The sequence below is a fragment of the Nelumbo nucifera genome, chromosome 4 (assembly GCF_055504915.1).
Source record: "Nelumbo nucifera cultivar China Antique chromosome 4, China Antique-T2T, whole genome shotgun sequence".
Classification (NCBI taxonomy): Eukaryota; Viridiplantae; Streptophyta; class Magnoliopsida; order Proteales; family Nelumbonaceae; genus Nelumbo; species Nelumbo nucifera.
Genome location: NC_142652.1, coordinates 72066785 through 72083458, shown reverse-complemented (window position 1 = coordinate 72083458; position 16674 = coordinate 72066785). Strand labels below are relative to the sequence as shown.

At 38.4% G+C, this 16674-nt stretch overlaps 2 non-coding genes across 2 annotated transcripts; both read right to left on the bottom strand.

Annotated features, from left to right (window-relative positions):
• Nucleotides 1-10766: 10766 nt before the first annotated feature.
• On the bottom strand, nucleotides 10767-10840 carry TRNAT-AGU (transfer RNA threonine (anticodon AGU)). Its single transcript has one exon. It is a non-coding gene; the product is annotated as a tRNA-Thr (tRNA).
• Nucleotides 10841-16004: 5164 nt separating this feature from the next.
• Nucleotides 16005-16078, bottom strand: TRNAT-AGU (transfer RNA threonine (anticodon AGU)). Its single transcript has one exon. It is a non-coding gene; the product is annotated as a tRNA-Thr (tRNA).
• Between the last annotated feature and the right edge of the window lie 596 nt (nucleotides 16079-16674).

Here is a 16674-nt window from a genome sequence, read left to right as displayed (position 1 = left end):
AGTGGTAAGCAGATTTCAATTGTTATTTTCTTCTGTAACGCAGTGTTCTACTGCGTGGGTGTGATACAGGGCCTTGTTCTTCCTTCAACAGACATTTGTTTATGTTTATATTTCTACATAATTTTAGTGCTTATTATGTTTTCTTGGATCTTAACCTGTAAGCATAAGTCTTACCCATAAAAAACGCACACACACACACACACAAAGAAGATGAAGATCTTAGTAAAGCTTTTAGAGCTTCAGATTGTAGGGGGGCTACAGAAAAATTAGTTTCAGAAGAGCAGATGAAGTGATTCAGAAAGTATAAATGTCAATGTTGATATACCCGTCCCTCCTAATCCAGGTATCCTCAATCTGTGGTGGTGTGCTCCAAAATTACACTGTTCCAATGATCTATTGGGGTTACTCTCCGTGAAAATGAAAGCAAAGTCCTGCTCTCTAATCTGTCCTCCCCGTGGAAAACTGGAAATTCCCTTCTTTTCTCACACAGAAATGTTAAATATAGTTCATGAACAAAAATACCAGACATGAATTCTGAAATGGAACTCTCATTCTTTATCATGTATATGAGAGTATGCATGCATCACTATGATGATTTGGTTATCAAAAAAGAAAAAAAAAGTGTAATGTATGCTTTCACGTAGCTTTGGTTAGTAACAGTGAAGGAAGTAAAGGAATCTGGCCCTTACTTGCAGCAAATGGATTCCAGCCTGATGAAGTTTAACTCTGGTTGGCATCTGGCCCTTCAATTTTTACCTTTTTTTGAAGCATGGAACTGGAATTCTTGATATCAAGTTACTGGTTGAAAGCTATACTTTTGTTATCGAAGGTTAGGCTTGACCAATTTATTCATGTTGCAACTAAAGTCATCTCCTCGATCGGCTTTCATTGCTCACCATATAATTTGCAGATGATACCTGCATTAGGCAAGCCCCAACAAGCATACTGAAGAATGATAGTCTTCAACTATTAGCTTAATAGTAGTTAAAGAATTCAGTAGTAGTTCTAGTCCATGATGAATAGTTCTTGCCTCTTTTATTCCATATCATTCCACCCTACAGTCAAAAGACACCCCTAATCTCTTCTGCATCTTCTGTCTACTGCCTCATCTTCTCATCTTTCATGTTCTTCATTCTAACAGGTTACCTTTGTTTGAATCTATTGAGAGATATAAGTAATAATTAGCTATATATTATGATTCCCCAAAAAATAATTAATCATCTAATATTAGATGCTCTTTACAGTTTATTATGGAAAATTTTAAATATAGGAAAAGCACTTAGTACCCCCTGCCACAACTCCTCTTGATCTTTGAGAAAATGGCCTCCGGTATATCCTCATTTATCAAAATGGCTTCCGGTATCTCTGAGAAAATGGCCTCCGGTATACTCCTTCACTGTATCCCTTTCCGTTTCTTTTCTGTTTTGAAACACACAGATATATCCCTTTCTGTTTCAAGGATCTTTGAGCTCTTATTGTAACCCCAAATTTAAGATTTGTAAATCTATAATTATTCCAAATTTAAGACTAAAGAAAGTTGAAATAAAAATTTAAGAGAATAATACACTTACACTTATACTTATTCATGGTTGATGGTTGCTCTATTTTTTTTTTGTGTTCTTTGACTACTTTTCCAGCATGTAAATTATATAGGCATTCTAGAATAAATTCCCCAATTTATTTATTTATTTTCTATAAATAGATGGAGCAAAATTTGCCTTATGCAATTGTTGGGGCTGCAACTGCTACAGTTGCAATTTCATTTTCAATGTTGCAAGAATATGTGGATTACATTGATAGGGAACCATCCGTGAAGCAGAATGTAGAACGAAGGGATTTATTGGATAGACTATATGGACAAAAAGAAATACATTGTTATAACCAATTGGGAATGGGGAAATCAGCCATTGCAAGTGTTGATGACTTGATCATAACCAGAATTGATCCATCTTGCATACATAATTTCAAGCAACATCTCCATGAGTGCTTCTCCTTGAAAGACCTAAGCCCACCCAAATATTTTTTGGGCTTAGAAATTATGCGCAGTAGTTCAGGAATTTTCGTATGTCAGAATAAATATGTTTTGGACATCGTTTTTGATACAGGGATGGAGAATTGTAAGCCTGCATCACATCCTATGGTACAACAAAGGCACTTTGTTGATGACAATAGCCCACTATTGGGTGATCCAAGTCCGATTAGTGGGTCGGTTAGTTTACTTGACAGTCACCAGGCCAAAACTCAGTTTTCCAGTGCACATACTGACACAATTCTTAAGCAAGCTGCGCACAGAGCATATGGAAGCTGGTAAAAGAGTGGTTAGATTCATCAAAAGCAATCCCAACCGTGGAATATTCTTCCCGGCAAACAATGAGATGCCACTCCGAATCTATTGTGATTCTGATTGGACCTCTTGCCCATTAACTCGGAGGTCCACTACAGGCTATGTTGTGTTACTTGGTAGCTCCATCATTTCATGGAAGACCAAGAAGTAGTCAACTGTGTTACGCTTGTCTGTAGAAGCTGAATATCAGGCCATGGCTGTTGCCACCAGTGAATTATTATGGCTTAAACGCCTACTCCGGGACCTAAACATTCCCATTTCTGACCCTATAGAGCTTTTTTGTGACAGTCAGTCAGCCATTGACATCGCTACAAATCCGGTCTTTCATGAGCGCACAAAACATATCGACATTGATTGCCATTTTGTGCATGAACATGTTCAGAACAAAGGCCATACAGCTCCAACATAGCTCCACCAAGTCTTAGCCAGCCGACCTTTCGAATAAAGCTCTAGGTGCAGAACAGTCATCTCATCTCATGTCCAAGTTGGGCATCACAGAGGCTCCAACTTGAGGGGGGCGTGTTAGAATATTAGAATAATGTTCTGTTACTGTCCAGCTATCGTCTGTTAGACAACTGGACGTTAGTTACGCAGTTACGAAGTAGTTGTACTGTCAGAGCCAAGACTCATCGCAGTTATGAGCCAAAGACTCATCGAACTATATATATATGTGCAACCTCATTGCAGAATTACATGCAATTTTGAAATACAGAATCCCTTTTTCTTCCGCCCTGTTTTGATAGCTTTCGAGAGTCAAGTAAAGGTCTCAGTTTCCTTATCATTGTCATTCTTAGAGAACATTAACAAAAAATAGGCAGGAGACTGTAATTAATGGAGAGTTGAACATGGGAGAACGGATTACCCAACTGGTGATTGAGAGGGTTATAAATGTCTCTACTACTTTTCATTACAGTGACATTCCCTTGGTTGTGACTGTTAGTAGTTCTGTCTCTGAATTTTCCAGTAAGATTATGAGATATATAGAAGTAACGCTGAGGCCAAAGGTAGTGTGTTTGGGCTATTTGCACAGATCTCTCCGATGGTAAAATCTGAGAAGAAACATCTCAACAAAGAAGAGGAACAGATGCTTGCCTCCTCCCACAAACTCCATCTCGACATGAAACAAAAACCCATCTCAACAAGAACATGATGTGATCAGCTCACTAGTGGCCACTCTCGCCACAAATCCCACACCGACGATTGTCACACAGACACAGTGCCTTCTATAAACCCAGTTACCATAACGCCAACAAATCTTGCACCACCCCAGTGACAGACTGATAGTTCCCTCCATCACACCGGTCACTATTCCATCTGTAAACCCTGTAAATCCGCCTGCAGCGGTGCCAATAACGAATCCAGTTACGACCCCCATAACACTTCAGACCATATTAGAAAACCTATAAACCCAGTCATTGTTCTATCTCCAATTTATTCAATTTCAAATTGGAGAAGGGGTGTCAATCCACCGGTTTTGTACAGTCAATTATAATTATTGGATTGAAAAAATCCAAAATAAATTGGTCCAATATTCTTATTGGTCTGAATTGGATCTAAGTCAAATTTCTAATAATCAAATCATGAGGCCACACCTTTGTCCAATTTGAAATCGATCAAAACTGACTCCAACATAAAATCACTTTTATGAAAATACTTTTACAAAAACACTTTTTACAAAACCACTTTAATAAAAACATTTTTACAAAAATACAATTACGAATTATAAAAGTAACTTGTTACTTGCAATGAAATTAACCAGATATATAGTAGTAAATGGAAATAAATCAAATATATGTTAATGCTTTCATTGGGATTCAAACTCAAGACATCCCACTTACTAAACGGGTGCTCTAACCAACTAAGTTATGGAAGCAATCATTTGCTTACAAATCCCTTTATAAAATCTTTGACCGTTACCAAAGCAGGCCAATAGGCCACAATGTCTGCTACCTGTAATACAATATAACTTTATTTTAAGGACAAAATATTGGATCATGGAGCATAAGGCCCAGAACCAATCTTTAGCCCTAGAACTTGCTATCTGTCCAATATTATGAAGATGAAAAGAGAAAACCCACAATTCAATGGGGCCCCTTTGAAAATTAAATGGACCAAAACACGACTAACCAGCCGTTAAGTGGCATTCAAAAAGATAAAAATGCCCTTCAAGTGTCATCTAATTTTCTTTATCAACCATCCGGTAAAATCAGTATGGCAGTGCCGCCTATTCATCGTCTCGTTTCTCCTCACTCTCTCTCTGCTCTCCCTTTTTAAACTCCTCGATGGGCCAAGAAAATGCAACTTAGAAGAAAAATACGCATCCATCGTCACAAGAAGAAGAAGAGGGAAGATATGGTGAGTAGATTCTGTCGAACTCTTTCCTTCACAGGTCCCAATCCTAGCCAGCCATCGCCACGGGAGAAATCCTACCACAACAAATCCACTAGTTTCCCCTGCAGATCACACCACCCCCTCATCTCCTAGCTCAAGGATGCCATCAATGATCTTAGAACCTAGGTATCATCCAATCCCCATCCCCTCTCCCACGGCTTGAATCGCCTCTAGAGTGTCCACGACTCTCTCGATGGTCTCCTCTAGCTCCCTCACACTCAGGACTCACTTTGCCGGCGACCTGATTGCGTCGACAAGCTCCTTGAAGATTTCCTCCGCTTCATCGACACCTATAGCATCTTCCAAGTCGCTCTCATGGCTCTCAAGGAGCAGCACTTGGTAGTGCAGGTGGTCTTACATCAAGGCTCGTAAGAGGATGGACAAGGAGATGTCCAAACTTGTATCTTTTGTCCGAAACATCGAGAGGAGGAGGAGGTCTTCGGTGATGCCACCGGCTGCTTCCTTATCGAATGTCGATGTTGAGCGAGCTGGAGTCTTTAGGGGCGTCAACGACGTCACTATATCTGGATGACAGTGAAATGTAATCTACGTTATCTCAAAGGTACCATTGAGTTTGGGCTCTTCTTTGCTGCCAACTCTTCTGGATCTTTAGTCACATTTTCTGGTGCTGATTGGGTAGGCAGCCTTGATGACCACTGGTATAATGGTGGTTATAGTATATTCCTTGGTTCCCATTTGATCTCCTAGAGGGCTAAGAAACAGCCCACCATTGCCTGTTCCAGCATGGAAGCCGAGTTTCGTTCCTTAGCTAATACCACAATTGAAGTGTCATGGCTTCAGTCTCTCTTACGAGATTTGGGCGTTCATCAGTCCTCTCCACCTATTCTCTACTGTTATAACATTGGTGCTACATATTTGGTTGTTTACTCAGTTTTTAATGCTCATATGAAGCACATTGAAGTGGATTTCCATTTTCTGCACGATCATATTCTTCGCAAAAATATGGTGGTTCGATATATCCCTACTGATAATCAATTGGCTGATGTGTTTACCAAATCCCTTTCTCCTGTTTGGTTTGACTTCCTACAGTCCAAGCTCCATGTGATTCCAGACCAGTTTCGCTTGAGGAGGCATATTAAGAATTCTCTTGTTCTTTCTTTAAGTCTTTAAAGTTGTGTTATTCCGACTGTCTTCAATGCATCCCCTAAATAGGGCTTAAGTCCCTTCGAATCTTCATTGCTGATCGGCATGAAAGAAGTTAAACTCAAACACTTAACCAATTTGATTTCTCAAGCATACAAGAGAAATGCAAACTTCTTTGTCATTAGAGATGCACCACAAAATCAGCTTCAGAGTTTTTTCTTTAACAACTCCAATATGGATGGTATAGTCATTATAGATCCAAAAATACTCAAAACCAAAAATTACTTGGTCAATCGATCAGTTGTCCGAGATTCGAAAACGTAGATGAAAAAAAAATTCTGATTCTTGCGTTCGTCCACAGCAGATTATGAGGTTTCGTTCTCAAGCATGAAGGGATGAGAGATCCATCATATGGATGGCCGAACCCTGCAGGAAGGTTGGGTGAAATTTCAAAAATTTCTCTCTCCCACATGGGAATCACATTCTCTATTTTAGAAAACTGCATTTTGAAGGATCAATCTTGAACCTAAACCAGACCAGATCTGAAACCAAAAGGGAGTGAAGGGTTATACCTGATACGAATTAACAATAACCTCCAATGAAGGTGCTCTAGCCCAAGGATAGATCCAAAGACTGCTTTCGCCGAAGATGACACGGTGCAAGATGAAGCAGAATCAGTAGGATGGTTCTTCAGCAAGAACCGAATTCTTCAGCAAGAATATGATGGAGGGCTAGTGAGCACAACTTCTGATTACCTTTTCTGCCAAAAGGAAATATCAATAACACTTCTTGATCACTCCTACAGGTGGAGATTGAACTGGTATGGCGGCAAGAGCAGGAAAGAGCAGGAGATAGGAGCAGTCGAACAGGAGGTTCTTTTCTCTTTGTAATCTTTGAATTAAGAATTATGTCATGGAGGTTCTCCCTGCTCCTCTATTTATAGCCTTTAAAGAGAGCACATCCTAATCCTATCAAGAGTTTCCTAATCCAAATCTTGTATTTGGATCTGGACTCTCTTTAAGAGATAAGGATAATCCCTTATCTTATCTGCAGATAAAGATCAACCCTCATAATCTAATTAAGAGTTTCCTGATCCAAATCTTTATTTGGATCTAGACTCTCTGAGTGGATAGGGACAATCCCTTATCCTATTTGTTGATCTAAATCCCAGAACCGCCCCCTTTTAATTAATCTCATTAAGCCAGTTCGAATTGGGCTTTAGGCCCATTAAGTCCATCTGCTCACTTACCCTTCAAACTGCTGCCCAATTGGATATCCTTGTATGGCGTGGGACCCAAACATTGATCTACACATCATCCACATGGGTTCAGCCCAACCTCTGTTACAAGGCATGGCTGAATTCACTGTAGGAAACAATGAACCCCTGAGTCCATCACCATGGGCTCTTAATGGGCCCAACATTTACACTAAATGGTCATTGGGTCAAGCCACCTTATAAAAACCTAAGGACTGTGGGCAGATGCAAGATTAGCCCATCAGGTATTACCCTCAATGTTCTTACACTTAACCTCTTAGCTCATAATGATCAAACACTACCCGACAAGAGAGGACCTCTCCCTCGGCTGCAAGGTACAGTGCTGCACTCTCTACTCACATGGATCCTGAGAATTAAAACCTTTTGCAAACATTTCAAAACCGTAACATATATATGTATATCTCTATATAAATATATTTTGCAAAACAAATTTCAACGGTTGAAATCAACTGCTGGCAGTTTTGGTTTCCATCAGAGAGAGTGCATCCCCGACCATTCACTTTATCTGACAAAGGGGTTGATCTTGTCACTATGATCACCCACTTAGATGAATTCTTGGACTGTCCCAACATACCCAGGTTTTGACCCCCTCTAAGGATCTCATTGGTTGGCATATTAAAGACAGCCAAATCCAACACCTAGTGTAGTATCATAATTGAGTCTAGGGGTCAGGTGTAACATTCCAGTTTTGCCCATCTATCTCCAAGGTCCAGGGCAATACTAGAATTCTGGTCTGGTTCAGGGTTTCAAGAAAACCCACACTGCATGTACCTCAGGTCTCACCCTGGCAGCTGAGACAAGCCACCCCAACCAACTTGGCGGCACATCAGTGTCAGCCTTGGCAGGATAAATCTCCCTAGATCTATCCAACGGCTATGAAGATTCTAAACTAACATGAGTCTCATATGTGTCCAGTTTAAGGGTATTACACAGAAACACACCATGATAACATGAATCAAATATGTACTTTATTCATTTACATTAAATGTCATAATGTACATCATTCTGATTGGAGTTAAGGGCATACACTGTCTCAATTTCGTACCCAAACTTTAAAACATGACAATCTAGTACCCGAACTTTCATTTTGTGACAATCTAGTACCCGACGTTAACCAGTCGTTAAGTGGCATTCAAAAAGACAAAACTGCCCTTCAAGTGTCATCTAATTTTCTTTATCAACCGTCCGGTAAAATCAGACCGACAGTGCTGCCTATTCATCGTCTCATCTCTCTTCACTCTCTCTCCCCTCTCCCTTTTTAAACTCCATGATGGGCCAAACAAATGCAACTCAGAAGAAAAATACTTATCCATCGTCACAAGAAGAAGAAGAAGAAGAAGAAGAAGGAAGATATGGTTAGTAGATACCGTCGTACTCTTTCCTTCTCAGGTCCCAATCCTATCCAACCATCACTATGGGAGAAATCCTACCACAACAGATCTACCAGTTTCCCCTACAGATCACTCCACCCTCTCATCTCCCAGCTCATGGATGACATCAATGATCTCAAAACCTGGGTATCTTCCAATCCCCATCCCCTCTCCCACGGCTTGAATCGCCTCCAAAGCGTCCATGACTCACTCGACGATCTCCTCCAGCTCCCTCGACTCAGGACTCACTCTATCGGCAACCTGATTGAGTCGACAAGCTCCTCGAAGATTTCCTCCGCTTTGTTGACGCTTATAGCATGTTCCAAACAGTTCTCATGGCCCTCAAGGAGCAGCACTTGGCCATGCAGGTGGATGTTAGAAGGAGAGGTTATTTCAATATCGCGTCTTACATCAAGGTTCATAAGAGGATGGACAAGGAGTTGTCCAAACTTGTATCTTTCGTCCGATGCATCAGGAGGAGGAGGTCTTCGGTGATGCCACCAGCTGCTTCTTTATTGAACGTCGATGTTGAGCTAGCTGGAGTCTTTATGGACGTCAACGACGTCACTACATCTGGATGATAGTGAAACGTATTCTACGTTATCTCAAAGGTACCATTGAGTTTGGACTCTTCTTTCCTGCCAATTCTCTTGGATCTTTAGTCACATTTTCTGATGCTGATTGGGCAGGCTGCCCTGATGACCACTGGTCTAATGGCGGTTATGGTATATTCCTTGGTTCTCATTTGATTTCCTGTAGGGCTAAGAAACAGCCGACCATTGCCTGTTCCAGCATGGAAGCCGAGTTTCATTCCTTAGCTAATACCACAACTGAAGTGTCATGGCTCCAGTCTCTCTTATGAGATTTGGGCGTTCATCAGTCCTCTCCACCTGTTCTCTACTGTTATAACATTGGTGCTACATATTTGGCTGTTTACTCGGTTTTTCATTCTCATATGAAGCACATTGAAGTGGATTTCCATTTTCTGCGTGATCATATTCTTCGCAAAAATGTGGGGGTCCGATATATCCCTACTAATAATCAATTGGCTGATGTGTTTACCAAATCTCTTTCTCCAGTATGGCTTGACTTCCTACAGCCCAAGCTCCATGTGATTCCAGCCCAGTTTCGGTTGAGGGGGCGTATTAAGGAAAGCTATTGGTTGGAAAGTGTAACAAAGGAAAGCATTAAAGATGGTGACTCTACAATAATTGCAAGTTTCCAATACAAAGGAAAGAGATATAAATGGTAACTCTACAAAAGTGCAAGTTGCCTACTCTCTTCATGCTTTCCATTATAATTTCATTCTTTTGTGTATATATACCCAAAACATATTGGTTAACATATACAAGAAATTCAAATTCTTACATTATTTAGAATTTATCTTGTTCTTTTTTTAAGTCTTTAAGTTGCACTATTTCGACTGTCTTCAATGCGTCCCCTAAACAAGGCTTAAGTCCCTTCGAATCTCCATTACAGATCGGCATGAGAGAAGTTAAACTCAAACACTTACCCAATTTGATTTCTCAAGCATACAAGAGAAATGTAAACTTCTTTGTCGTTAGAGATGCATCGGAAAATCAGCTTTGATGTTTTTTCTTTAACAACTCCAATATGGATGGCATAGTCATTATAGATCCAAAAATACTCAAAACTGGAAATTACTTGGTCAATCGATTAGTTATCTGAGATTCGAAAATGGAGAAGAAAAAAAAATTGTGATTCTTGCACTCGTCCACAGTAGATTATGAGCTTTCGTTCTCATGTACACATTTTATTAATGAGAGAAGGGGTGTCAATTGACTGGTTTTGTTTTGCCGGTTATAATTATTGGATTGGGTCAATCCAAAATAAATTAGTCCAATAATCTTATTGGTCTAAATTGGATCTAAGTCAAATTTCTAATAATCTGATTATGAGGTCATACCTTTGTCCAATTTGAAACCAATCAAAACTGAAGCCAACATAAAATCTCTTTTATGAAAGTACTTTTACGAAAATACATTTATAAAATTAATTTCACGAGAAGTACTTTTAAGAAAGTATCTTTATGAAAACACTATTATAAAAGCAGTTTTCCAAAAGTGCTTTAATAAAAGCATTTTTACAAAAATACTATTACAAAAGCATTTTGATAAAAGTACTTTTACAAAACCACTTTAATAAAAGCATTTTTACAAAAAAACTATTATGAAAATACTTTTATAAAAGTAACTTGTTACTTGCAATTAAATCAATCAGGTATATGGTAGTAAAAGGAAATAAATCAAAAAAATATTAATGCTTCCATTGAGATTCGAACTCAAGACCTCCCGCTTACTAAACGGGTGCTCTAACCAACTGAGCTATGAAAGCAATCCCTTGTTTACAAATCCCTTTATAAAATCTTTGATTGTTACCAAAGGCGGCCAATTGGCCAAAATGTCTGCTACCTGTATTACTATATAAATTTATTTTAAGGACAAAATATTGGTTCATGGAGCATAAGGCCCAGAGCCGATCTTTAGCCCTAGAACTTGCTATTTGTCCAATATTATGAAGATGAAAAGCGAAAACCCACAATTCAATGGGGGCCCTTTGAAAATTAAACGGACCAAAACACTGCTAATATTTCCATACAAAGCTTTGTGTTTATCTGGTTAATATCTTATGCAATATCTATAATGACGTATTCCACCGATAAAAAAAAAAGAAAACAGAAATGAGGTCCTCAAATTGTCGTTAGAAGAGTAGAAACTGAGGTCATAATTGTAATGAGGTCCCCAAAATTACAGTTACAGGCTCTCCAATCACCATGCTCGATTCCATAGTATTTTTTAACTTTCTGAACCTAAGTACGATTAATAAATGCCCGTTTTGATCCAAATATAATGAATCAAATTTGGATCTAGGTTGGAATCCATTTGCAACACTTGGAATTAACTAAAATGATATACAATATTGATCTGCATCAAATGGAAAAGTAAAAAGCCTAGAAGTTTGGGACCCTAGCTAATTGTCAATAATAAGGAATTAAATATTAAGAATGTTTATAAAAATATATATTAATTAGGAGAGTTTAAGATGGGGTGCTTTCTTTTAACAATATGATCCCAAAAAGCTGGTTCACAGTGTTTTTCTTGTTATTTTTTTTATTCTAGTTAAAAATTCAGCTATTACTTATTAGCATTGGTATTCGACCTGTTTACGGGTCATGCTTCAGGCTTTGGAGTGGATCCATTTAAATTTTGACAAATGTTAAATCCAAACCCCATCGATGAATAGTTGTAATTAATATACGCATTATAGGGAAATGATAAAGAAAGGCAAAACTCAAAAGAGAATTCTTAGAGTTGTTAAATAAAAGATTCCACTCTTAAGGCTCTATTTGTTTGTGATATAAACGTCGAACCATGGTATTTACGTACCCCAGTTCACGTTTGCGAACGTTTGTTTGATTTGTAAAGAAGTAATGATTAACAGATCAAACAAGTATTTTCTGACACTTTTGTTTTCTGAGAAGGGTGCATTATTGTACCTATTTTTTGGATAGAATTTTGTGTTCTTTGATAATTAACTTTTTGAGAAAAGTTAAGGCATTAGAGCCTATGATAGTTAGAGCTTTTAATGACGGGACCACTCTTTGCACTGATTTCAAACAAAGGAGATGACTGCAAAAACGGTTTAAAATGAGAACTGTATTTGCATTCATGAACTGAAAAAAGGGTAAATATGTAGTGTACATATTTGCATTTGCATTGTAACCAAATGCAGCCAAAGGCTGAAGTTGGAAAGAGCACAAATATAAACAAAACAATACACAGTATAAGGTTTTGCACTCTACATTTTTATATTTTGTACTCCTTCCAAACTGAGCTTAATTAACTTTCCTAGGACATAACATTGGCATGGCCCTTGAAGAGCCGACCCCACTTACTTATTAGTTGAGTCCAATAAGAATAAATAGTTGGTGGAGAGACAGACCCTGCCCTAGACTATGGAACCATCAACATATCATATCTATGATTGCAATATGCCTATACTAATGAGTAAGCAAGTAGTTCTTATACTTATCACAATGAGTGTGGCTTTTCAAATAGTATACCTATGTTTTATTTATCAATTAATCCTCAAGCATCCCAATCAAATTGCTTTTCCTATTTGTATGCACTGGGCCTTGTCAACACACTTTCAAATAGGGAAAATTCTCGATAGGTACCCTGTATTTTAGGCCGAGTCTCAATTTAGTACCCAAATTTTAAAATGCGACAATCTAGTACGCAAACTTTCGTTTTATGACAATCTAATAATCGACGTTAACCAGCCGTTAAGTGGCATTCAAAAAGACAAAAATGCCCTTCAAGTGTCATCTAATTTTCTTTATCAACCATCTGGTAAAATCAGACCGGTAGTGCCGTCTATTCATCGTCTCATCTCTTCTCACTCTCTCTCCCCTCTCCCTTTTTTAACTCCATGATGAGCCCAACAAATGCAACTCTAAAGAAAAATAAGCATCCATCGTCACAAGAAGAAGAAGAACAAAGATATGGTTAGTAGATTCCGTCATACTCTTTCCTTCTCAGGTCCCAATCCTATCTAGCCATCGCCACAGGAGAAATCCTAATACAACAGATCCATCAGTTTCCCTGCAGAGCACACCAGCCTCTCATCTCCCTGCACAAGGACACCATCAATGATCTCAAAACCTAGGTATCATCCAATCCCCATCCCCTCTCCCACGGCTTGAATCACCTCCAGAGTGTCCATGACTCACTCGACGATTTCCTCTAGCATCCAATCCCCATCCCCTGTATTTTAGGCTGAGTCTCAATTTAGTACCCAAACTTTAAAATGCGACAATCTAATACACAAACTTTTGTTTTACGACAATCTAGAACCCGACGTTAACCGGCCCTTAAGTGGCATTCATAAAAACAAAAATGCCTTTCAAGTGTCATCTAATTTTCTTTATCAACCATCTGGTAAAATCAGACCGGCAGTGCCGCCTATTCATCGTCTCACCTCTCCTCACTCTCTCTCCTCTCTCCCTTATTAAACTCCATGATGGGCCAAACAAATGCAACTCAGAAGAAAAATAAGCATCCATCGTCACAAGAAGAAGAAGATGAAGAAGAAGAAGAAGAAGAAGAAAAAGGAAGATATGGTTAGTAGATTTCGTCATAACCTTTCCTTCTCATGTCCCAATCCTATCTAGCCATCGCCCTGGGAGAAATCCTACCACAACAGATCCACCAGTTTCCCCTGCAGAGCACACCACCCTCTCATCTCCCTGCTCAAGGACACCATCAATGATCTCCAAACCTGGGTATCCTCCAATCCCCATCCCCTCTCCCACGGCTTGAATCACCTTCAGAGCGTCCATGACTTAGTCAACGATTTCATGTAGCTCCCTCGACTCAGGATTCGCTCTGCCGGCGACCAGATTGAGTCAACAAGCTCCTTGAAGATTTACTCTACTTCGTTGACGCTTATAGCATCTTCCAAGGAGCTCTCATGGCTTTCAAGGAGCAGCACTTCGTAGTGCAGGTGAATGTTAGAAGGAGAGATAATTCCAAAATCGCGTATTACATCAAGGTTCATAATAGGATGGACAAGGAGATGCCCAAATTTGTATCTTTCGTCTGATGCATCGGGAGGATGAGGTCTTCGGTGATGCCACTAGCTGCTTCCTTATCGGATGTCGATGTTGAGCTAGTTGGAGTCTTTAGGGACGTCAATGACGTCACTATATCTAGACGACTGTGCAACGTATTCTACGTTATCTCAAAGGTACCATTGATTTTGGGCCCTTCTTTGTTGCTAATTCTCCGAGAACTTTAGTCAAATTTTCAGATGCTGATGGGGTAGGCTGCACTGATGACTATTGGTCTACTGGCAGTTATGGTATTTTCCTTGGTTCTCACTTGATCTCTTGGAGTGCTAAGAAATAGCCCACCATTGCCAGTTCCAGCATGGAAGTCCAGTTTCGTTCCTCAGCTAAAACCACAATTGAAGTGCCATGGCTTTAGTTTCTCTTATGAGATTTGGGCGTTCATCAGTCCTCTCCACCTATTCCCTTCTGTGATAACATTGGCAATACATAACTGGCTGCGCACTCAGTTTTTGATGCTCGTACGAAGCACATTGAAGTGGATTTTCATTTTCCACACGATCATATTCTTCACAAAAATATGGTGGTCTAATATATCCCTACTGATAATCAATTGGCTGATGTGTTTAGCAAAGCCCTTTCTGCAGTTTGGTTTGACTTCCTACAATCCAACCATCGTGTGATTCCAGCCCTGTTTCACTTAAGGGGGCGTATTAAGGAAATCTATTGGTTGGAAAGTGTAACAAAGGAAAGCATTAAAGATGGTGACTCTACAATAATTGCAAGTTTCCAATACAAAGGAAAGAGATATAAATGGTAACTCCGCAAAAGTGCAAGTTGCCAAAGGAGGCTCTCACTCAAGTTTAGAAATAGCTGAATTAGGAAGAAAATCATTTAAGAAACATTATACATAGTTAACTGCCTATTCTCTTATTGCTTTCCATTACAATTTCATTCTTTTGTGTATATATAATGTACCCAAAAATCTTGGTTGACATATACAAAAATACATATTCTTACATTGTTTATAATTGCTCTTGTTCTTTCTTTAAGTTTTTAAGTTGCGTTATTCCGACTGTCTTCAATGCATCCCCTAAACATGGCTTAAGTCCCTTCAAATCTTCATGACTGATCGGCATTAGAGAAGATAAACTCAAACACATAACCAATTTGATTTCTCAAGAAAACAATAGAAATGCATACTTCTTTGTCGTAAGAGATGCACCAGAAAATCAACTTCAATGTTATTTCTTTAACAACTCCAATATAGGTGGTATGGTCATTATAGATTAAAAAATACTCAAAACCAGAAATTACTTGGTCAATCGATTAGTTTTTCGAGATTTGAAAACCTAGAAGAAAAAAAATTGTGATTCTTGTGCTCGTCCACAGTAGATTCTGAGCTTTCGCTCTCAAGCAGACGTTTTATTACCGAGAGAAGGGGTGTCATTTGACCGGTTTTGTATGGTTGATTATAATTATTGGATGGGTCAATCCAAATTAAATTGGTCCAATATTCTTATTGGTCTGAATTGGATCTAAGTCAAATTTCTAATAATCTGATCATGAGGCCAAACCTTTGTCCAATTTGAAACGAATAAAACTGAAACCAACATTAAATCACTTTTATGAAAATACTTTTACGAAAACACTTTTATAAAATTAATTTTACGAGAACAACTTTTAAGAAAGTATTTTTATGAAATCACTATTATAAAAGCAGTTTTACAAAAGCACTTTATTAAAAGCATTTTTACAAAAATACTATTAGAAAAGCATTTTTATAAAAGTACTTTTACAAAACCACTTTAATAAAAGCATTTTTGCAAAATACTATTACAAAAACACTTTTATAAAAGTAACTTGTTACTTGCAATGAAATGAATCAGGTATATGGTAGTAAAAAGAAATAAATAAAAAATATATTAATGCTTCCATTGAGATTCGAACTCAAGACCTCCCGCTTACTAAACGGGTGCTCTAACCAACTGAGCTATGAAAGCAATCCATTGTTTAGAAATCCCTTTATAAAATCTTTGATCTTTACCAAAGGCGGCCAATTGACCATAATGTTTGTTATCTGTATTACTGTATAAATTTATTTTAATGACAAAATATTGGATCATGGAGCATAAGGCCCAGAACCGATCTTTAGCCCTAGAACCTGCTATTTGTCCAATATTATGAAGATGAAAAGTGAGAACCCACAATTCAATGGGAGCCCTTTGAAAATTAAACGAACCAAAACACGACTAATATTTCCATCCAAAGCTTTGTGTTTATCTAGTTAATATCTTATGCAATGTCTGTAATGAAGTCTTCCACCGAGAAAAAAAAGAAAAGAGAAATGACGTCCTCAAACTGTCGTTAGAAGAGTAGAAACTGAGGTTATAATTGTAATGAGGTCCCCAAAATTACAGTTACTGGCTCTTCAATCAAAAATCTCGGTTCTACTGTATTTCTGAACTTTCTGAACCTAAGTACGATTAATAAATGCCCATTTTGATCCAAATAAAAATGAATCAAATTTGGATCTAGGTTGCAATCCATTTGCAACACTTGGAATTAACTAAAATCATATACAATATTGATATGCGTC